The 20,500-nt window shown below is 45.2% G+C and overlaps 1 pseudogene; it reads right to left on the bottom strand.

Annotated features, from left to right (window-relative positions):
* Window positions 1–13,033, bottom strand: part of LOC143411424 (large ribosomal subunit protein uL1 pseudogene) — a 49,499-nt pseudogene extending 36,466 nt beyond the window's left edge.
* Between the last annotated feature and the right edge of the window lie 7,467 nt (window positions 13,034–20,500).

Raw genomic sequence — 20,500 nt, 5'->3', positions numbered from 1 at the left:
CAACTTAGCCTTGGGAGAAACAAGTAGGCCTATCTGTGGGGAGGAGAGGATCAGAGGGCCAGGTGGCTACACTGCAATCCAGCTGTGGTGCCAGAGATGTGCGTCTATATACCTGGGCCCTTAAAACGAAGCAACCACGGAAATAAGCTGCTGCTTCCACTAACTGCGGATGGAATCATAGATTCCTAGTGCCTCTTCTGGGCCCTCCCTCCGTGTGCTCTCTATCCACCTATTCCAGAGCCAGTTGTCCTCATTCGTCAATAAATGTCCTCATGTAACTTCACCTATGTGTCATGTGCTCCTAGGCTTGCTGACAAACTGTAGTTGGTAGACTGAGTCTACATAGCCCATTAGTCTCCTCATGTTTATTGTTCTCCCTTCACTTTTTCTTTTTCCATTTTGAATGAATTATAGGCTCACAAAAGACTTAAATTTTAATAATATTCCTGAAAGAAGAGATGTGACTTTTTCTGTAGGTTTGTTTGCCTTAGGATGGACATAACCTAAAGAAAAGAAGAATTGAATTGGAGACTAGACAGTTACAAACTCCTGGGATCTGACTTACTTGGGAGCAAAATAATTATCTGCATTTGTATTTATACCTTTTTTAAAAAACATTTTTTAGCTGTAGATGGACAAAATACTTTTATTTTATTTATTTATTTTTATGTGGTGCTGAGGATTGAACCCAAGGCCTTACATGTGCTAGGCAAGCGGTCTACCACTGAGCTACAGCCCCAGACCTGTATTTATATCTTGTCCCTAGAAAATCACATGCATTTATTTATTTATTAGTACTAGGGATTGAACCCAAGGCTTCATGCACACTAGGCAAGCACTCTAACATTGAGCTACATCCCCAATGCAAAGATCATGTTTAAAAGGTACAAAGCTCTCTCTAAATATCCAAGTTTTTCATTATGTTTTTAATTTTAGCTGAGTCTAATATGGATAAAGTTCATTTTCCCTTTTTATTATTTTATCTATCTTATCTGAAATTAGTCTCTTTCTACCATGTGAAAGTACCAGTTGTTTCTGCTAACCCTTAAATAAGAACTCAAATGATTGTGATTCTTAATATAGAAATTTCTTTTTCATAAATCTCTCCAGGGTCTTCCATACTCAGCTAAAGGGGAGCAGACCAAAACTCCACCTTACAAGATTTTTTTTCTTTAAACCATCTTGATTTGTGCTTGCAAAAGAACAATAAGAGAAGGTAGCACTCTGATAAGGGGAACGTTGATTTAGTTGAGAAAGATCTAATGGGATCTAGATTGTGCACTAGCAGACCTTCAAATTCTAGAGAAGAGCATTTGGTGAATGGTTAACAATGTTGATTAAGTAAATAATATCACCTACAGCTAAAATGGCAAGGCCCAGCACACCCAGGTTTTGTTTCAGATTGAGAAGATGGACCGTCCACCTCCCCCTGGATTGGGGGAAGGGGTTTGATAACTGGCTGGAGCTTTGTCCCTTCATTCACAGCCAGCCCTGCCACTCAAGAGTCAACCCAATCATCCACCTATAAAGGTGAAAGCAACAAATGAAGCCCAACAGGAGGCTGACATCTCTGAAACATCCTGATGCCTGCGGGTGACTGAGAGCACACTAGGGCCTTTCCCACCATTTAGACTCCTGAGCTGTGCAGATTCATTTCAAAAAAATAAATTTGGATCAATTGAACAATTGTCTCAGATGTATGCAACTGAAGAGTTTGTCCCTGGATATTTCTAAAACTAAAAGTCAAAACATCATATTAGAGGCTGGGGTTGTAGCTCCGTAGAAGGGCGCCTGTCTAGCATGTGTGAAGCACTGGGTTTGATTCTCAGCACTACATACAAATAAATAAAATAAAGGTCCATCAACATCTAAAAAAATATTTTAAAAATATTTTTTAAAAAATCATATTAGTTAGTAGGAAATTGTTCTGTCTAGCATGTGTGAAGCACTGGGTTTGATTCTCAGCACTACATACAAATAAATAAAATAAAGGTCCATCAACATCTAAAAAAATATTTTAAAAATATTTTTTAAAAAATCATATTAGTTAGTAGGAAATTGTTCTGATATATGCAGTAAAATGGAATCGACAGTACTATTTCCAAATCAATCACTGCCCATAAATTTGGTCAAATACAAGTCTAACATATCACAGTGAGCTATTTGAGGTGAGAAATGTGTGTGAGCTTGTTTTGTGGCTGTGTGTCAGAAAGTTGGGAGGTGTTGGGTGTGCACAGTGCTTTTCTGGAGTTGGTATGTTTCCCAAGTTTTTATTGCCACATGGAAAAGGCTGATGAATGAGATGCACTGGAGTAAGAAGAGGATCCGAGTAAATTGCCAAACACTTGCCCGTGAACCCTCCTGGGCCTGCTCTTGCTGTCTGGGCCTCTAAGGCCCAAGGGCCTATCTCTGGAGCAGGGATGGCCTTAGAGGGCAGCTGCTCCCAGCTGCAGCTAGGTAAGGAAACCCCCAGGGCCAAGAAGTCACCAGAGGTGTCCCCATGACTTGCCCTCTTCCAGCTTCCCTCTCACTTTGGCCTACTATTTCCCGCAGGACCATCCAGAACTTGGGAGAGGCGGCCCATCCTTTGCCCCCAGGGCTGGGAAAAAGGGCTTCTGTCTCCTTCTGGGGTCTGATTATGGATGCTGGGCCTGGAGGACGAGGACAGCTTGGAGCTAGGCCTGAGCCGCGAGTGGGAATGTACAGTAGAGCTTTCAAGATCTTAGTCATCAGTAAACAGAGCTATTATACTCTGTGTCTGGATGTGTCTCTCTCTTGTGCTGGCAGCCTGTGGTTGCCATGGATATGGCTTTGTCTTGGGAGGCCCATAACCAAGGAGGATTTAAGTAAATCCTGATGGGTCAACATTTCCATAAAACCAAAACCAAAAAAAAAAAAAAAAAAAAAAGGAGAAAAGCACACTGTCTTAAATAACTCCAAGAAAACCCTTAATCAGTTCTAAAATCATGACCAAAAAGCACAACAAAAATCTTAGGCTTTCATTGTCAGAACCTAAAGGGACACACACATTTTAAACAAGTACTCAGAATTAAAAAGTCCACTGCAGCCATGAAAAATGATGGTATTTTCCCCCATGAGTGTTTTGGACAATATAAAGTTACATTTTTTTTTTTCTTTTGCCAGTGCTTGTTTTTTCAGAATGCTTCTTGATTTGCTGTCTGTAAGATGTGTCCTATCCCAGCATATCAACGAACCCGTGTTCCAGGCAAACAATAGTACTTTCTGTCTGACAAGGGGGGGGGGGGATTCGGTGACATTTGGAAATGACTATGGAAGACGGGTAGATTGAATTTAGAAGGCTAAAGAAAAGGAAAGAAAGAAAAGACTTGGTCCTGTGCAGTAACCAAATGGCTCCTGGATCTCTGTGTGAAAATGCACGCACACCCTCCAGGATTCCTCATTCGTCACTCCAAAGGAAGAGACTGTAGCTTGGTAAAGCAAAGGTCGGAGGCTGAGAGCTGCGGTGCTGCCCCTGTCCTGCTGGACTTTGGGTTGTTGCGCAAGGGTGGCATCCTTTTTAATGTTCTGGGGGATGTTCCTCTGTGTTTATCATGCTGCCTTGGCCAGGAAAGAAAGCTGTGAACTCTGGGATGAGCACCCTGCTGGGTCCCCAGCTTATCTGCCCAGAGTGGGAGGGGCTGTGCTGGCCCCTCACCTCACCTCAACAACCTGGCGTTTTGTCATCCATCCTACTTGCTTCCCTGTTCCTGTCACCGGAAGCAAGGTGCTTCCAATGAAGGATTTGTATCTGGAAAGCAATGACCCAGCAACCTTCTCGAAATGATGTGGGAAAAGGTGATGCTCATTTCCCTTTGGTATGCTCGACTTTGCACCTGTTTGTACTTAAACACCCAATTAACCCACAGCCTCTGCTTGCTGGCTGGCCTCAAGGCTTCTCTTCAACCCTGGTCCTTGATGTCACCTGGCAACCATTGGAACTTGCGAATGTGGAGGATCGTGACACTCTGGCTCTAACTCCAGGCACCCCAATGCAAAGACCTCTGTGTAGTTCAGAATAGAGTGGGAGGTAACTTCACTGGGTTAATGGTGGCCTGCCTGGGTCAAGAAGAGCTATGCTTGTGTTGCTTCCTGTCCTGGGAGAAATGACCTGCCTCTCTGGGCAGGTGCAAATCGGCTTGGAGCTTGCTGCATCTGGCATTCTGCTGCAAACTGCCTGGGAGGCTGAGGTCAAGGTCCCTGGTGAAGCCGCGAAGGGGCACATGGCAGCCAACAAAGCCAAGCATCCAAGGCTTTCTTGGGTTGACTAGGCCTATTTTGAGGTAGGTCTCGGGGTGCTCTGAAAACTTGGGAGTATGAGGACCAATAGCTGCTAAGGCTTGAAATACTGTATCAGACACTGCAGGGAATTCTGACCCATGGCTTCCATGTAGTGCCTCCAGAGCCACCACCAAAGGGGGCAGAATGATCTTGGCTTGACCCTAGTCTGAAAGAGAGAGAGAGAATCTTTATCTGGATTAAGAGGTACTTTCTGGTTCTCTAGGTTGTTCAAGTGGAAAAGAGGCATGTGAGATTTGGGTTTGAGGATGACTCTGAAAGATACCAGGAAGGTGATGAAGCTTTAAATGACGCCCTATTTGTACCATTTCAGAATTTCACAAGGAAGAAAGGGAGAGGCCTTCAAGGGGGGCAGAGAGGGAAAGCCATCATCTCTGGGGTTTCATATGAACGCCAACAAAAGATGGAAGGAGGGGCATGCAATGAAGGGTGTCACAAAAGAATAGCGGGGATCTGTATATTCGTGTCAGGAAAAGCTGAAGTCCAGAATATGCTAAGACTTGTGGAACCGCAGCTGACATGAGAATAATGCACTATAGTTTGCGAAGCATTTTCATGTAAATGATCCCATTGATCCTCACAATAACCCTGTGAGAGGGGATGGGGGTTATTATCCTAAGAGTGTGTAGAGAGTTCTCAGAAGCAAAGATGGGATTTGAGCCCAGATCATCTCAGGCCAAATGCTGGGCTCTCTCCACCATCCTGCCATGTTCTGGGTTAACATTGCTCAAAAGTCCATTTTGATTCTGAGTAAGAAAGATGAGGTGAAGCCAGGCTCAGGGAGACAGCGTAATGCAGGCAGGCAGCAAAAAACCAGTTGCTTCTATGATTTCTTCAGGGCTCACTATAACAATCTTCAAAGGATAGAATTATTAATTTCTCAAGAGCTCCTGGGCCAAAGCTGGACATTAGATAGCTGTTTCCAAAGGGACCTAACTCTGTCCTCCATAGCACTTATACCAGAAATTCCTTGCTCAGTATCTGTGTTCCCCACTAGACTTGAGCTTCTTCAAGGGAGGGACCATGGCCAGTACATGATGGTACCCCCATTGATGAATGAATAAGTAATTGGCTGAGGACGTGCCAGCAACAGCTTCTGAGAAATTAAGGAGAACAGGAGGAATGCCACAGAAACAGGCATAAGGTATCATATGACTGAAGAAGAAGAAGGAGGAGGAGGAGAAGGGGCAGGAAAAGGAGGAGGAGGAGGAGGAGGAGGAGGAGGAAGAAGAAGAAGAAGAAGAAGAAGAAGAAGAAGAAGAAGAAGAAGGAGGAGGAGAAGAAGAAAGGTAGATTTTAGAATCTACATCCCAATTGCCTGACAGCAGTCTCTGAGATAGTAATGTTCCTTTCAAAGGTCAATCTGAAGTCCAAGCACATAGAGTCCCATGAGCCCATCTCAGCCATCCCAGAGGCCAGACTGGATCCCTTGTCTTGAATCACTCAAAGTTGAGTTGAGGCTGTCTGGGCTTTTGGTCACAAATGCAGGGGAAAAAAATGGGGCTGGGGGTTCAAGGCAAGAATCTTCTGGTTTAAGAGGCTCAGCCCTGCTTTTAGGATGGATCATTCCATCAAGCATTCGGGTTTAGTGAAAGGAAGCTTTAGAATCCACATGGGCTAGAAGGTATGCGTTTTAGACACTGAACATCCAACAGTGAGGCTTTGTCCTGCTGTTGATCGTCAGCACTTATTGTCATGATCACACTTAATACGCAGAAACTCTGCAGGCAGGGTACTCTCTGAGGGACAATGACATGTCAGGGGCATTCAGAACCTGAAGCCAGATTTCCAGAGATGCCTTCATTTCCTCTCTTCTTATTGCAAAGAACACTGGTTAAATGTGGGCCTCCCATTTTCTGTTTTCCTGATCTTTCCAACACTTGGAGTGGACTTTTGAGGGGCTGGAAGGAATATGAGCGGAACCATCTTATGCTTTTCCCCCTCATTCACGTGGCTGTAGCAAAGCGTCTTCTACTTGCGCCTGAGTACACCTAGTTTTCCTACCTGAGAGCACTGGCTTCTGTTGCCTCCTTCCCCGGGCCATCATCCCCACGAATGGCCTGGCATCTTTAAGCCTCTGATCAGCTCAGTCAGAGTCTCTGACCCACTGTATTTTCTTTAGAGTACTCTTGTCAAAATCTGAAGTGGCTTATTTTTTCTTCTTCCTATTCTCTCTTTTTTCCTCTACTCTCTTTCCTTCCTCTGTTCCTTCTTTTCTTCTTCCTTGTCTGTCTCCCTCCAAGTCAAGTGGAATCTCTGGGTCCTAATCTGTCCATTCACTGATACACTCTCAGTGTCTAGGATAGTACCTGAGCAGGTGCCGAACACCTGTGGCATGGATAAGTTGACTTCCTGCTTACCTGGCTGCTTCCATTTAGATTGCTTAGGGACACTGTAATCATATGTTTTCTCCCTCCTCTTCCTCTCCTCCTTTTCCTTCTCCAGCATCAGGCTGGACTAGTTGGTCCTCACTAGCCTCATTGAAATCATATGCAACTTTATTTTATTTTGTTTTGCATTGTTGGGGATCAAACCCAGGACCCAGTGCATGCTACGTAAGCGCTCTACACTGAGTGACATTCCCAGTCCTGATCATCTATAGTCCTGCTTTCAATAAAGAGTGTTAATATTTGAGGGGTCTCTAATAACCTGAAAACAATCTACAGTAGCAAGTTCAGAGCACATGTTCTGGGGCATTTCTAAGGCTGGACCAAGGGAACTGCTTCTGTCTTGGTGCAGTAAACGAAACCTGAGGGAAAACTGAGAAAAGGGAAAGGGGCAAATTCCGTGTGGGAATGTAGAAAGCACTGCTGGAAGAAGACACGCCTGTTCAGGGCCTCTCAAGGTATCTGTTATTCAGATGATTTTGTGCAGACTCAGCAGTGCCATGGACAAGATCAAAGTTGGAAGGCCAGCCAGGCATGGTGGTGCACACCTGTAATCCCAGAGGCTTGAGAGGCTGAGGCAGGAGGATTGCAAGTTTGAAGCCAGCCTCATTAACTTAATAGGTCCTAAGCAACTTAGCAAAATCCTGTATCAAAATTAAAAAACAAAACAAAACAAAAAAACATCAAAAGGGCTGGGGATGTGGCTCAGCAGTTGAGCATCCCCGGGTTCACTCCTTGGTACTGAAAAAAAAAAGTTGGAAGGCCAATGAAGGTCAATGAAGAGAAGCCTGGATAGCAGAGTTGGCTGAGGAACATGGTGGACACATGGGCTCAACATCTAGAATTTCTCCTGGTTTTATTGAGCAATATGCACATACTCCTCCCTTACCTCAATTTGGCAAAATGGTGCTGCTGATTTTCTTAGTGGAAAAGATAGAAAAGCATGGAACTGTCTCGACCCCTCATCAGAGCTGCGTGGCAGCGGTGATGTTGTGGATCTAGTCACCTTCAGTCTCACTGTTCTGCCATCACTGGACATTGCCCTCATCTGCATGTCGGGCACTGCCATGTCTACATTGAGCCAGGAGAGGAAAAGGGAAGGCACTCATCTTTTAAGTGTGCCGTTAGGAAACTGCACAGATAGCTTCTGTTGGCCTCCCACCATCCAGAACTCTGTCTCGCAGCCATGACTAAGGGCAAAGGCATCTGGGAGAAATGGTCTTTAAGTAAGTGTCTCTCCCAACTGAAAATTCTAAAACCAAAGAATAAAAGAGAATAGCAGGAGACAGATAGCCTCTCTACCACAGGTGACTGGAGGAAATTATGGGAAAATGTGGTGCAAGTGCAGTCACAATTCTCGTTCACATCTGCCCCAGAGAGCAAAGCCCAACGGCAGTGGAGAGGCTGTTGGCCAGATCTTTGCAGAGCAAGGAACTAGGTAGAGTTTGATAAACAGACCAATGGAAACTTGTCCCCAGAAAGAACATAAAGGCCCAGTGATAATAAATGAGGTACAGCAGTGCTATCTAATAGTAGAAGTGTAGCAATTGGGAAATCCCCATCAGCATATAGCACCTACATTTTAGTTTACTAACCAATCAGAATACTGCTTCCTGCTTCCTCCATCAACTATTTAGAATTATCTGTGAAACAAGCTTACTGTGGAGTCTAAATCTAAAATACAAGGAAAAGCCAGGCGTGGTGGTGCAGGCCCGTAATCCCAGCGGCTCCGGAGACTGAGGCAGGAGGATGGCGAGTTCAAAGCCAATCTCAGCAACAGTGAGGTGCTAAGCAACTCAGTGAGACCCTGTCTCTAAATAAAATACAAAATAGGGCTGGGGATGTGGCTCCGTGATCGAGTGCCCCTATGTGTTGAGAGCCACAGCCAAAGGGGCCCCAAACAAACTGAATTGTGCCCAGCCAGTCTGCGGCACCTATGTTCTATCCCCAGTACCCCCCACCAAATAAATAAATAAATAAAATACAAGGAAACTGTAGATACTGAAGTGTGGCAGACACTTATTTATCTAATGCATGATGCTGTTCCTCCAGGGCAAAGCAGCTCTGCTCTTGAGATTGAGAGAGATACCCCAGGAGTTCAGGAACAAAACCCCCGTGTATGAGTCAGAGTGCTCATTCATTCATTTAACAAATAAGTATCGAAACCTTTTCTTGAATCCGACTCACGGGATTGTGAAGGGGCTGGGGCATATGGAAGAACAAGCTGAAAAGTTCCTGTCCTCAGTGTGAATAGTCTAGTGTGAGAAAAAATGCAGGAGAGAAGTAAGCTAGGCGTACGAGTAGACAGGATACTCTATGGTGACAAGTAGTACTGAGGAACCAAACAGTGGTCACAGAGAACTTAGGGAGTGAACAGGACATCAGGAGGGCCTTTTCTGAAGTGATGACATTTAAGCTGAAACCTAAGAATAAGGTGCAGCTGGTCCCTCGAGGAACCAGGGGGACAGAGGTGGAAAAGAGCTGGTACCTTGGTGGGACAGGAGGAGAAGAGCGTCCTGGAGTGTTCTGTGGTGGAGAGGGACGTGTGGTGGAGCCAGAGGGTGGGTCCTGAGAGCTTTGAGGAGGCAGGGCTCGGCCAGTCCTTGGAGGACAGGGAAGGTTTGTGGTGGAGAGCTGAGGCTGGAATGGACCTTTTAAAGTTGGGATTGCTGTGAAGGCCTTGAGCGGTGTGTGGGCAGGCCCAGGGTGCGGGTAGGCAGGCTGGTGTTGGGCAATGGTAAAAGAGAAGGCTGGAAAGGGAAGCTTGGAGAAAGTTCTAGAAGGTCTGAAAGGCCAAAGAGCTCAAATTCTCAAAGATAATGTGCAGCCATTTGAGCAGGAGAGAAACATGATCAACGTGTGGCTTTAGGGAGATTTTCTAAGCGCTGGACCTGTGCTCGTTGGCCTTGGAACTGGACGGAGTTTGGAGCTGGACAGAGTAGTCTGAGCTGAGAAGGACCGTCCTGGGCACTTAGGGTGAGTGGCATGCCTGCTCTCCAGGTGCCTGCAGCACACGCCCAGTCATGACAACGAAAAGTGTCTGCAGACGTTGGCCCAACACGGGGCAAAACTTCTTCTGACTGAGAACCAGTGTGCTACTTTTTAAAATAAATTCATTCGGTTCATTTTTATGTTTTTGTCATTTAAACATGGGTCCCGGGACCTGGAACATCTGGAGAACTGACTTGCCATGGTTGTGTGGACACAGGAAATAGCAAATTTCTGTTAAGAAAGGAAAGAGACCTTAGTTTTCGTTACCATGACTGGACTCCCGTTTAAGACAAGTCTATATGAAATTTATACAGAGGAGCCTCATGTCACTTTAAAGTGAGACTTTGAAAGGCCTCAGGGATTTTCCTACACACTTCAGCCCCTGGACTGTTTTATTTTGTTGTTTGTTTGTTTGTTTGTTTGTTTGTTATGCAGTACTGGTCATTGAGCCTGGGGGCTCTCTACCACTGAGTTATATCCTCTGCCCATGTTTTTATTTTTATTTTGAGACAGGCTTTCACTAAGTTGCTGAGGCTAGCCTCAAACTTGGGGTCCTCCTGACTCAGCCTCTCAAGTCCCTGGCATTACAGGAGTGGGCCACCAACCCAACCAGCCCTGGACTTTCTGCTGTCCTCATGGTAAACCCTCCTTTTCTCAGGCAGTCCCTGGTATGGGAGGTGGGACACCCAGAAGGAAAAGATCCTCTTCTGTTGAGATGTGTACACTGGGCTGAAAATAACATTGAGGATTGCTTGGAAAAAAAACAACAAAAAACAAAAAACAAAAAAACTTTGAAGCCTCTAAATTTAAATTAGCTTTTTGGAAACTTTTGGATTAAACAAGAAAAGTACACCCAAACCCAACTATATTCATTCATTGCTTCTCTCCCAGGTGATGTTTGAAAGCTATACAAGGGAACATGAAGAAATCCAGAGGAAAAATTTTCAAAATCTATTTCTCTTCCTATGTTTCTTAAATCCTGGGCTGGGTTGAATAGTGACCTTCCCAAAATCATGTCCAGGTGGAACTTCAGATTCGGGGGTAGGGTCTTTGCAGGTGTGATGAGTCAAGATGAGATCATATAGATTAGAATGAGCCCTAAAAAGAGGCAAGGACACGCGGAAACACACCAGGAGGGAGGCCGTGAGAGGACGCAGGCGGAGATTGGAGAGACACTTTGAAAAGCCAAAGGAGAGCAGGGATTGCCAAAAGGCCTCTGGAAGCTGAGAGGCAGGGAAGGATCCTGCCCTCTCTGCTTCTGAGGGGACCAGCACCTTGATTTGAGACTTTAAGCCTCCATAACTATAGTGGAATAAATCTGTTACTTTAAGCTACTAAGGTAGTGGTTTGTAGAAATTGTAGCACTAAGCAGTGAACACAAATGGTGATTTTATAGTTGCCTGTAGTTTTTATTAATACTTGGGCTTGCTCTTTCCCACTCAGATTCCCGGCTTTTCAGAGCAAAACCGTTAGCCTTTGCCCCAGGCTTCTCCACTGGATGGACTTGAAACGTGGTCTCTTAAAGCTCAGTTCTGTAATAAGAATTGTAATGAATTCCACTGTCGTGTATTTAAAAAAATAAAGTCAATAAAATAAAATAGATAAATACCACATTTTCTGTAGGAAAAAAAAAAAAAAAAACCTCAGTTCCCAAGTGTCAAGGAGCCACATCAAGAGTTCTGTGCAAAGTGACCAGTGGGTTTCCTACCGGAAGCCCACAGAAGGCAGTCATTCCAAGACAAGGCTAGAGAGTTGGGCAAGCCCTCCGGGGTGGATGGTGATGAATAATGGCTCCCAGATCTCCTAAATAAAGGGTAGTGACCATGTCTTAGATGTCACAACCCAAAATTAAAAGGGCAAGGGGGAGACTTTTGCTTAAATCCCAAATAAAAATATTGGAAGTCGATGGATAATGGGTGTGGAAATAGGAGGGAGAAGGGGTGAGGGAGGGGGGAGTGGGACAGAGGGGAGGGAGGGAGATGGGAAGAGAAAGAGAAGCCGGACAGCTGAATCCTTTCAAGAGGACATGGAAATGATCTTAATTTACCATAGGCAAAAACAAGAAAGTAAGATTATGCAACATTTTTAATGACAGTGTTGCTGTCACTCACCCTAATAATAGTAATTATGTCTATTATGCAGATTTGGTGGTGGAGGTGCTGTCCTGCGAGCCATGTCCTCTGGAGGGGATTAGTAGGGAGCCTGGGAGGTCTGCAAGTTCTCATTTATGATTCTACAAATACACATTTCTTACAAAATAAGCTCCTCAAATGAACTCAAGGAGGTAGACATTTTCTCCTGCTTTAGGCCCTGTCCTTACTCCATCCTGTGTTTATTTTTCTGCCCTTGGAGGGGGCTAGACATTTGCCTGGCTTGATCTTTAGCCAAAGCAAATGATTTGCACACATGTTTTTGGAGGGGAAAGATGTGAATGTATTGCTTGTTGAGAGAACAACTCAGAAATTCATCTAGATTTTAGGCGAGGGATGAGGGGGTCGGGTGGGGGTGTTGGGTGGGAGCAAAGGATTTCTGGGGCAGCCAGAGAGCAAACACTGCCTGCAGTCGATGTTGGAACCTTTTTTTTTTTTTTTGATCTTTGGTGTTGGATACTTTTGCCTCATTTAAAAAAACAAAAACCCAAAACGCTTATTTAGCACCTACCGTGTGTCAGGCATTGGTATAGGATATGGAAATAATTTTTAGAAAGGGCTACTGTTTAATAGGAAGACGGGTGATCAAATCATTCATTTATTCATTCTTTCATTCGCTCATGAAGACTTTTGCTTAAATCCCAAATAAAAATATTGGAAGTCGATGGATAATGGGTGTGGAAATAGGAGGGAGAAGGGGTGAGGGAGGGGGGAGTGGAACATTGCCAATCTCCTCCATGTGCCAGGGACTGTTCCTGGCACTTGGGGTACATAGTAAAGCAAATCAGATGAAGACCCTCTGGATGTAATAAAGAAAAGATGAGTGGAGTGTGTGAGGGATGCCTATTCTGCCTGGAAGGGTCAGAGAAACTTTCCAAGCACATAAAACCTTAGAAGATGCTGAGGAGTGACGGCGACTGACCTTAAAGTTTTTGCGAACTTTCCCAGTGACAGCCCATAGTGCTGTTGCATTTCCCAATAACCTGAAAGTGACCAGGCACGGGGAACACCTTCTCAGCATCTTGGAATGCTGTCGTCCTCCTTCCCAGTCAACACACTCCGACTGCACAAACTCCTCCACCCCCGAAGTTTCTACTCCCTCCTCTTACGGATGACCCCACACTCCATGAAGCCCTCGGCCCACCAGCTGGCAGGATCCCCCTCTAACATCTTGCCCGCGGGAGCCATCTGACATGGCTCTCCTCATGCCAAATGGTCCCCTCCACTCCCTCCTCTCTCCACGGTGACTCTTGTCAATCTGACCAGGGTGGAAGTCTGTCCTTACCCAGCTTGACTTTTCTATTTGTCCAGGACTTGAGGAGCAGAGGGGGGGATCTTGGTGGTTTCCAGAGTTCCCTGAGCCATATTTCCACATGCAGCATGCGGACAGGGGTGGCGGGATGCCGGGCGGGGGCCGGGGCAACATGGCACATGGTAGGGGCAGGAAGAGCAAGAGACTAGTTGCCCTGAATACCCCCAGGCGGGTAGCCCTCCAGCCACCTTCACCACGAAGCTCAGGCAAGTGACTCGCAACTCAGTTGGGTTTCCACTTCTCTCTCTCTTTTTTATGTGTATGTGGGGGAGATGGTGCAGGGTGTGTGTGTGTGTGTGTGTGTGTGTGTGTGTGGCAGGGATTGAACTCAGGGGCACTCAACCACGGAGCCACATCCCCAGCCCTCTTTTGTGTTTTATTTAGAGACAGGGTCTCACTGCGTTGCTCAGCGCCTCGCTTTTTGCTGAGGCTGGCTTTGAACTTGCGATCCTCCTGCCTCAGCCTCCCGAGCCGCGGGGATTACAGGCGTGTGCCTGGCTGGGTTTCTAGTTCCTAAGGTGTGAGGAGCCATTAGAGACTCACTTTGACGAAAACACAACTGGACAGCAGCCATCCACGCACTCCACCCACGTCTGCCTTCAGAGGTCACTGGTTCTGGTGGGAGTGACAGGCCATGCTGTCATCTCTGCAGGGTGCCCCTCCTGCTGCAGGCCTCCCGGCAGGCCTTGGTGATGTCGCTGTCTTCTGCAGGACCCAGCAGGCTCTGGGACAGAAGGCCACAGCACCTGCCCCTACTTGTACACTGGGAGCTGCTGTGGCGTGGTTATGTCCTGAAGTCAGCTGGGGAGGGGCTCCTGAGCTGGGCTCCCTGTTCTCATTGTTTCCTGGCCGGGCCCTGCTTGTGCCCCACCTTCTGCCTCCCGTCTAGATCCCTGTCAGCCCTGCAAGGTAGATGACATCGAGGGCGATCACTAATTCACTAGGTGTCCTCCTTCAGCCTGGGCATGCATTTTTAATTACCATTTCTATCAAGACTCGGGTGACGCAGCCCCGCCCGCTTCCCTGTCCTCATGGAACACAGCTAAAGTCAGGTGCAGCTGTTATTCCAGTCACCTCCCTGCAAGGAGCACTTGCCACTTATTTGAGACCCAGTCTACATATTTCAGAGTCTTTTTAAATGGTCATGGAATTAATTCTTAGACTTGATACTTTCATCATATTGCTAGAAGAGTCCTTGTAGGTTAATAAGACGGGGCTCCCAATTTTATAGTTGAAAACATGAGACTCAGACTGGTTACATTATTTCCCCAAGGACACACAGCAAACCTGTAGCAGGGCCAAAATGAAAACCCAGGTCCTCTGAGTCTCAGGCATATGTGATCCTTTGTTGTACTCTGATTCCTCTAAAATGATAAATTTAAATCCCTCAATTGTAAATCAGTGCATGAAACAAAACTCTGATACGACCAGATCTCCAAGAGAAATAGTACAGGACACTCATTCATCTGAGGGTGAGCAATTCTTGCAATTACTGTTTTTAGTTTCCTTTGTTGTTTTTGGCCTGTTGAGATAAAGGGATTAATCTCTCACATCAGACATCCACAGATACAGGAGGAGGAATGAAAGAAAATATTAAATAAGATCTCACAGAAAAGAGAACCCAGAACAAAAAAATCGCAGGTCATGGGAGCCTGGGTGGGGATTTCATCAGAAGCAGAAATGCAGGGAGGCCTCTGTGGGTGCTGGAAAAGGTGAGGGCCCTGGCGGCTGGTTGTCACTGATTTCAGTCCCAGCTCTGGCCGTTGTACGGTGATTCCGGGGGGCAGTTACTCCATTCCTGAGAGCTCCGGTTTCCGCTGTTGTAAAATGAAGGTAACCCCTGAATTGGAGCATTGGTGTGATGATGGTGAACCTGAATGTCAGCATCGGGTGCCTCATGTGCAGAGGGCACTCGGTAAGCAGTAGGGCTCCTGCTTCTGTTAAACTTGAATTGCAGCAGAGACTCTGGTGCCACGGAGGCCAGGTCCCTGCTAGGTTTTGAGCAGGACCAGAAGATCTCTGGCTCTGCCACCTACTGTCCAGAAACCAGATTCTTCTGCCCACGACTCCAACTGTGCAGGGTCCAGCGCTGCAGAGGACCGTGCTGGACCAGCTGGGTTGGGTTTCCCTTCCTAGTTAGTGTTTGGAAGCTTCTCCCCCACCTCTGTTCTCATGCCTTCTTCTGTGGCGATTTTCAACTGGTAGGTGACTGTTCCCCCAAGAAATGTTTGGCAATGTCTGAAGACTTTTTGGTTTCACAGCGGGGGTTGGAGGTATGAGTGGTACTGGCATCCAGTGGGTAGAGACCAAGGCTACTACAGCACACAAGATCCCACAGCACACAAGATAGCTAGCTCCTCCCAAATGAAGAATATGTAGCCCTAAATGTCAATGGCGTTCAAAGACAAGATACCCTATTTTACTATATCTGTGTTTTTATCTTTTTAGACAAACATTCAGTTTTATATTCTGGATATAACACTAAGCTTCCAGGAAGTGGGAGAAAAATCTGATATCTTGGGGTTTCTATACTTGATTTGTTTTGTATGATAACCTTTTTAAAAGCCTCTGTTGCAGCCTATGATTTGACTCTTGGAATTGACAGCTCTTGTTCATTTTTTTATGGGGGGATTGGGGGGGGTGGGTCTTAGGGATTGAACTCAGGGGCACTCAACCACAGAGTCACATGCTCAGCCCTATTTTTTGTTTTATTTAGAGACAGGGTCTCACTGAGTTGTTTAGCACCTCACTTTTGCTGAGGCTGACTTTGAACTCACAATCCTCTTGTCTCAGCCTCCTGAGCTGCTGGGATTACAGGCGTGCACCATCGTGCCCAGCCCGACAGCTCTTGTTTTAACCTACCCAACTTCCTTTCCCTTCTCCCTCTGACAGTAGCATCCTAATTTTCCTTGAGGACATTGCCATCTTGCATTCACTGTCATTCGGTTTGTGTGGAGTTGACTTCAGGTGTGGAAACCGACCGTCCTTGGTGATTAATTTAGCAAGCGACGCATAAAAGCCAGGTGAGATGCCATCCCAGGACTTGTGTGCACAGTTGGAGAGAGAGGGAGGGTCTCTTTCTCTGCATGCACTGAGAGGAGAGAACCCATGCCTGAAGATGTAAGCAGGGATTTTGTCACCATGACAGGGAGAGCCATGGTGATATGGGGGGGAGGGCGGGGGAGGAATGAGAGAGGATGAGCCCAGTGAGCTGGGGCTTGTTTAAGCTAAGGCCCCACTCCTTGTTTTATGCCATAATACTTTTAATTAAGTTTCTGTCACTTGTAACTTAAAGAATCCCAACAAAGACAAACCAGGAGTTTGATTATAATGAGCTTGGTGAGAGTGATGTCCATCTTAGAGCACTTTGGGAACCTGAGCGTTTTCATAGAACCAGATTGATCTAGAAGCATTTTTTTGTTCTGGGAGGACAACTTGCAGTTTTTCAGTTTTTATTTTGGCTACCCAACATCCAAAGCTCTTTCCGAGTCACAGTGGGGCTGGAATTGCTTTTAAAAAGCCAGAGATATGCCTCCTTCCTGAGAATGCAAGTCTGGGGTATATAATCCGGTTATGGTCAATCAGATCCTCCGCCTGGGCTGTGAATCTGGAATAGGAGATGCAAAGAAGCCAGAAGGTGGGGAATTTGTTCTGGCATCAGCAACAATGGATCCCAGGGGTCATGGTGGCCATGGTGACCCCAGTGGTGTTTAGTTCCCAGCACTGGCTCTGGTGTCCGGTCAGTGTCTTCTGTCCTGTGGTGCCCAGAGGGATGATCTCTCCAAGTGGTTCCTGTGGTGTCATTTTGAGCTATGAGTCCAACAGCCTAGCTTCCTTTCCCCCTCCCTGTTTTCCTGGGCTGATTTTCTAGGCTTCCCCTTAATTCTAAGTGCTTGCAATATTGTGCTAGTCAGCTTTCCGTGACTGTAACCAAAATACCCAACAGGAACAACTTAGAAGAGGCTAAGTTTATTTTGGCTCATTGTTTCAGAGACTCAGGCCATGGCAGGCCAGCTCCATTGCTCTGAGCCTAAGGTGAGGCAGAACATCATGGCAGAAGGGCAATGGGGAGAAGAGCTGCTTCATTTGTGGGTGGCCAAGAAACAAAGAGAGATGAAGGGGAAGGAGCCACAGGGAAGAGAGCCCTTCCAGAACACACCCCTGGTGACCCACCTCTTCCTGCTATACCCTTCCGCCATGATGTTCTGTGTCACCTTGAACCAGAACAATGGAGTTGGCCAACCATGAACTAAATATCTGAAGCCATGAACCAAAATAAGCTTTCTTTCCCCCAAACTGTTCTTGTTGGGAATTTTGGTCACAACAAGACAAAGCTGACTAACATAGAAATGGATACCAAAAGTGGGGTCTTTGCTGTGACGAAACTGACCATGTGGTTCAGAGGACTTTGGAACTGGTTTGTGGAAGGAGTTTGGGAAAGTTTGGAGATGTAGTCTGGAAAAGCTTTAGAATGTTGTAAGTGGACCTTAATGGCAATTCTCGTAAGAACTCAGAAGGCCAGAATGCAGACAATAAAGACTGTGTTTGTGAGAATTTGAGATGGAAATGAGGACTTTATTGGGAATTGGACTAGAAGCTATTCATGTTACAACCTGGCAAAGAACTGGCTGTGTTTTTCCCATGTCCTATGACTTTGTGTGACACTGAATTTAAAAGTGATGGATTCATTCATCGGGTGGAGGAAATTTCAAATTAGCACACATTCAGTCAGTGGTGTGGATTTTGCTGGCAGGTCTTAATCAGGCTTACTGTGAGAATAGGGAGCAGAAAGCAGAGCTAAATTATTTTAAAAACTTGCAGTTTGGCCAGAAATGTGCATGTAAAATTGGAGCCAAGGAAGGTATTGTAGTTAGAGATTATGGCCACAAAAAGAGATGCTAAGTACTTTGCAGAGAGACAATAGGAGAGATGGTTCAAGAGAATCTCAGAAATTTCTAAGACCACATCCATTTTAGGCTCCAGGATGTAGAAGAGGCTGCACAGCTATACTCCCAGGGAACTCAGCTACTGCGTGAGCTGGCAGCAGACTTTGATGTCAACCACATGGTGCTGGTTGACACCAGCACAAAATGCTGGAATTAAGGGTCATGGAAGCTTCCACCAAGATTTCAAAGGAAGGCCTGGGAGACCAAAGTGTAGCAGGGCTGGCATTTATGTGGGCTGTCCCAAGAGTGATGAGGGAAGCTGTGCAGGTGAAGCTAAAGTTGGAATGGAGACCTCAGAAATTAAGAAACGTCAGTGACATTGACTGTCTGCCCAAACCAAAACCCAAACAAAACAACAACAAAATAAAAAAAAAAAACCTTCTGGCTGAAGGGAGAGCTAGGCTAAAAGAGAGCCCAGGTGTGCTGCAAATTGCAAGAGCAAAGGGGCAGGTCAGCCCAAACCCTTTAGAGAGCACATCTCACCACCATGTGTCCTAGATGCCGTGTGGAGTGTGTGGAGTTACAGGACCTGTTTGCCTACCTGGGTTTTGGTCTTGCTTTGACCTCATCTCTTCTTTCTATGCACCTATTCCTCCCTTTTGGAATGGAAATGTTTATTCTGTACCACTGTATATTGGATATGTATAATTTGCTTTGATTTTTAAAGGGGCTCACAGCCAAGAGTTTGCCTTGATTCTTAGAGGAGACTTTGTACTTGAACTTTTGAGCAGTGCTGGAACTGTTAAGATTATGGGGCCTCTCAGAGATGGACTAAGTATATTTTGCAGTGTGAGATAGACGTGGGTTTTGGGGTTCAGAGGTGGAATTTTATGGTTTAGATAGAAGGCATCCCCCAAATCTCCTGTGTTAATGCAGGAATGTTTGGAGAGGAAGTGATTGAACTGTGAGAGCTGTAACCTAATCCAGCCATCCTGGTTTGAATGGATAGGGTGGTAACTGTAGGCAGGTGGAGCTTGACTGGAGGATGTGGGTCACCTGGAGGAGTGCTCTGGAAGGATAAATTTTCCTTGAGCCCCTTCCCTCTCCCTACTTCCTGGCCGCCATGTTCTGAGCAGCTTCCTTCACCACACCCTTCTGCCATGTTGTTCTGCCTTACCTTGAGCCCAGGGCAATGGGGTTGGCTGACCTTGGGTTAAATCTTAAACTGTAAGACAAAATAAACTTTTCCTCCTCTAAATTGTTCTTGTCAGGTTATATAGGTCAGAGTGACACAAAGCTGACTAACACAAATATCCTCTGAAGAAATAATTTTCTGCTTGAATTAGCAGATCACTTCCTGTTTTAAGAACCATGAAAAGTCTGGTGAGGGATGCCCCTATCACTGCATAGCAATATAACCCATGACTTACAATAATAGGTATTTATTATTGCTCAATAATTTGGTGGTTTGAAGAGGATATAGTTTTCTTTTCTTTTCTTTTTTTCTCAGATATTACCATGAAGTAAGTGTTCCAAGCTGGTACGTGTGTCTTATTCCATACAGACATTTAGGGATTTAGGTAAGAATCTTCTACTTCACTCCTCCAATCTGTTTGGTAGGGTGTAGATCTTATACCAACACAGCTGAAGCTTGGCAATCCCCATGTCCAGAAATCGGGAGAGGAAAAAAGGGGACTAAGACACAGGAAGGGAAAATGGTTGGTAGTGGGAAATGGGCATTTTCTTCTATAATTTTGAAATGGTAATTTGAAAATTGAAATTTTCAAATGGTAGAAATTTGAAACTCAATGGTAAGTGGGTAGAAAAAAATTTTTTTGACAATGAAGGAAATTTATTCTATTTTTAGTACATAATATGATATAGCCAAAGTGTATAAACAGTAGTAGGCACACTGGGTTTGCATTTAGACTCTGGTGTATTCTAATTTTTCATTTCTCTTTACTCTAATTTCTTCATCTGTAAGATATGGGTTATGATAACTACCTGATAAGATTATCAGAATTTTCATTGCAAGGATTCAATATGATAAATTATGTGATTAGAACAGTCCCTTGTACATCTTATATGCTTAATAATAACTGATGTTACCTTACAGGACACTGCTGGAGGATGCACAGGAATGGTTAATTCTTCTGCTACTTACTGGTTCTGGGAATTTGAGGAAGTCACTTAATTTCTCAAAGTCTCAGTATCTTCATTTGTAGGAGGGATGATGACTTTTATTATCTGCCATTTGTGATTTCTTTAAGAATATAAGGCTTTCTTTAAGAGTCTAAGGAATTTTCCCTTATCTTCTTTCTTATTTAAATATCTTATTTTATCCCATAACTCACTTTTACTAAATTTTGGTTCTAATACTCACTATCTATAAAAAACCTGTGGACCATTTCTTTAACCTTTCTAAATTGACTTTTCCATTTTGGTGAATTGTGAATA

Source organism: Callospermophilus lateralis, chromosome 12 (assembly GCF_048772815.1).
Source record: "Callospermophilus lateralis isolate mCalLat2 chromosome 12, mCalLat2.hap1, whole genome shotgun sequence".
NCBI classification, from domain to species: Eukaryota; Metazoa; Chordata; class Mammalia; order Rodentia; family Sciuridae; genus Callospermophilus; species Callospermophilus lateralis.
This window is presented reverse-complemented; position numbering and strand designations above follow the sequence as displayed.